The 3,624-nt window shown below is 45.5% G+C and overlaps 1 non-coding gene across 1 annotated transcript; it reads left to right on the top strand.

The window, feature by feature from the left end:
• Positions 1–741: 741 nt before the first annotated feature.
• On the top strand, positions 742–2,662 carry LOC143262341 (small subunit ribosomal RNA). The gene has a single exon (XR_013036183.1). It is a non-coding gene; the product is annotated as a small subunit ribosomal RNA (ribosomal RNA).
• The last annotated feature ends 962 nt before the right edge of the window (positions 2,663–3,624 follow it).

Genomic DNA, 3,624 nt, shown 5'->3' with positions numbered 1-3,624 from the left:
TGTGGCTAAAATGAATAGCCCAGTGGAGAGAGAAAACTATCAAAAAACTGATTTTTTAAATCAAGAGGTGTCAGAAATCGAAATGCCTAGCGCGAGCGGAAGAACACGCTTTCTCGCCAGTCCAGCATGTGTCCTGTCCGTTCTTCCTCGGCTTGCCGATTTTGCCCAGATCAGAGGTTTCGTGCTTCCGGCGGTCAGAAGATCAGCGTGAGCGTACGCGCTTCCACGACTATGGCATCACCCATGTACTTTTTCCTTTGAATATATTTGAGTACATAAAAAATATTAAAACATATAGAGAGAACTGTGTCTTGGATCTTAAAAATTTGTCAATAGCGATGATATATTATTACTTAACTTGAAGTATTTGTACGTTTTAGCTGGGACGTACATTTATCTTACAAGATGTTAATAGCGAGACTCTTGAAGATAAAATTATCTTGTGATTTTATGAAGGCAAAGATAGAAACGTACGAAGCTGGCGTACGTAGAAAAATGTGATTTTATGATAGAACAAAAATATAATACGTACGTTTTTGGGCGTACGGTAAAATATCTGTATGGTAGAAAAATGAAAGAAATTGAGCGTTAAAGAAGATATGTTACAAGCGCGGAATGTGGCAAAACTTGTACATATTTGAAAGAGAAAAGTGGTGTGTCGACCTGACATATATATATGAAACAGGCGACGATGGAAAAGGATTTAAATTTTGTCCATTTTATATATACATATTGTATAGTTCCCTGGTTGATCCTGCCAGTAGTCATATGCTTGTCTCAAAGATTAAGCCATGCATGTCTCAGTACATGCCGTATTAAGGTGAAACCGCGAATGGCTCATTAAATCAGTTATGGTTTCTTAGATCGTACTAAAATTTACTTGGATAACTGTGGTAATTCTAGAGCTAATACATGCAAAACAGAGTTCCGACCAGAGATGGTAGGAACGCTTTTATTAGATCAAAACCAATCGGTGGCGGGTGTTTACACTCGTCCATCGTTTGCTTTGGTGACTCTGAATAACTTTGTGCTGATCGCATGGTCTTATAGCACCGGCGACGCATCTTTCAAATGTCTGCCTTATCAACTGTCGATGGTAGGTTCTGCGCCTACCATGGTTGTAACGGGTAACGGGGAATCAGGGTTCGATTCCGGAGAGGGAGCCTGAGAAACGGCTACCACATCCAAGGAAGGCAGCAGGCGCGCAAATTACCCACTCCCGGCACGGGGAGGTAGTGACGAAAAATAACGATACGGGACTCATCCGAGGCCCCGTAATCGGAATGAGTACACTTTAAATCCTTTAACGAGGATCCATTGGAGGGCAAGTCTGGTGCCAGCAGCCGCGGTAATTCCAGCTCCAATAGCGTATATTAAAGTTGTTGCGGTTAAAAAGCTCGTAGTTGAATCTGTGTGTCACAGTGTCGGTTCATCGCTCGCGGTGTTTAACTGGCATTATGTGGTACGTCCTACCGGTGGGCTTTGCTCTTCACGGGGCGGTCCAACTAATATCCCATCGCGGTGCTCTTCACTGAGTGTCGAGGTGGGCCGGTACGTTTACTTTGAACAAATTAGAGTGCTCAAAGCAGGCTACCTTCGCCTGAATACTGTGTGCATGGAATAATGGAATAGGACCTCGGTTCTATTTTGTTGGTTTTCGGAACCCCGAGGTAATGATTAATAGGGACAGATGGGGGCATTCGTATTGCGACGTTAGAGGTGAAATTCTTGGATCGTCGCAAGACGGACAGAAGCGAAAGCATTTGCCAAAAATGTTTTCATTAATCAAGAACGAAAGTTAGAGGTTCGAAGGCGATCAGATACCGCCCTAGTTCTAACCATAAACGATGCCAGCTAGCGATCCGCCGAAGTTCCTACGATGACTCGGCGGGCAGCTTCCGGGAAACCAAAGCTTTTGGGTTCCGGGGGAAGTATGGTTGCAAAGCTGAAACTTAAAGGAATTGACGGAAGGGCACCACCAGGAGTGGAGCCTGCGGCTTAATTTGACTCAACACGGGAAACCTCACCAGGCCCGGACACCGGAAGGATTGACAGATTGATAGCTCTTTCTTGATTCGGTGGGTGGTGGTGCATGGCCGTTCTTAGTTGGTGGAGCGATTTGTCTGGTTAATTCCGATAACGAACGAGACTCTAGCCTGCTAAATAGACGTAATTATGGTATCTCGAAGGCTCTCGGCTTCTGCCGGTGGGGTTTTTACTACCAACGTACAAACAAATCTTCTTAGAGGGACAGGCGGCTTCTAGCCGCACGAGATTGAGCAATAACAGGTCTGTGATGCCCTTAGATGTTCTGGGCCGCACGCGCGCTACACTGAAGGAATCAGCGTGTGTTCCCTGGCCGAAAGGCCCGGGTAACCCGCTGAACCTCCTTCGTGCTAGGGATTGGGGCTTGCAATTATTCCCCATGAACGAGGAATTCCCAGTAAGCGCGAGTCATAAGCTCGCGTTGATTACGTCCCTGCCCTTTGTACACACCGCCCGTCGCTACTACCGATTGAATGATTTAGTGAGGTCTTCGGACTGGTGCGCGGCAATGTTTCGGCATTGCCGATGATGCCGGGAAGATGACCAAACTTGATTATTTAGAGGAAGTAAAAGTCGTAACAAGGTTTCCGTAGGTGAACCTGCGGAAGGATCATTACAATGTTCCAATATATCTCAAAGAGAGAGGAGAGGAGGAGAGAAAATGAATTCGATTAGTTTGTGGATAAGAATTCATATAAAAAAAAAAGATATTGTTGAGCCCGCCAGATCATTCGTGCGTGATTTACACGGCCAGACGTGTGTACTACACGTATTAGGCCTTTGATCTGCGTTGCGTAGGCCACAACAAATCTTTCAAAGAGAGAGAGATATATGTGTTGTTGGGGTTTGTGATTATGAAGGTGCCCCAACGCACAAAAATATATAAAAATGTACAAAGTTGGGATGTGGTGTGGTGGAGAAGAGTTGGGCCCGACCAGATCATTCGTGCGTGATTTACACGGCAGACGTGTGTACTACACGTATTAGGCCTTTGATCTGCGTTGCGTAGGCCATCTTCCTTCCAAGACACACACGTGTTGGGGTTTGTGTGATTTTATGATAGTGCCTCAACACGGAAAAATAAGCGTACGAGAAGAGTTGGGCCCGACCAGATCATTCGTGCGTGATTTATACACGGCCAGACGCGTATTATATTACACGTATTAGGCCTTTGATCTGCGTTGCGTAGGCCATCTTCTCGATAGAGAGAAAGCCAATGTATTCTTTTTTCTTTCTTTACACACACACACACAGTTGTAGTAGGACAGGGAGGGATGCGAGCGTGCTAATCACGCTTCCTCAAGTCTTCGCTGTGGTGTAAAAAAAAAAGAAAAAAAGGAATCGTTGGGAAAGTCCAAAGGACGAAAATATCGGGCAGTCTGAAGATAACTTAATGCTCGTTTACATTGGTATCAAGAGAGACCGGCTTGTGTAGCTCGTTTCAATGCTGTGTCGTTGTCATTGACACCCTACTCTGTTGCGCGCTAGTGGCAGCATGAGCGTGGGACGTATATATATATGACACCCAGCTAGAGCCGGCCGTGAGTCCGTCCGGTGTAAATAACGACGAAAGGAGAG

Source organism: Megalopta genalis, unplaced genomic scaffold (assembly GCF_051020955.1).
Source record: "Megalopta genalis isolate 19385.01 unplaced genomic scaffold, iyMegGena1_principal scaffold0114, whole genome shotgun sequence".
Taxonomy (NCBI): Eukaryota; Metazoa; Arthropoda; class Insecta; order Hymenoptera; family Halictidae; genus Megalopta; species Megalopta genalis.
Note: the sequence above shows the minus strand (reverse complement) of the source record. Positions and strands in the feature narration are given on the sequence as shown.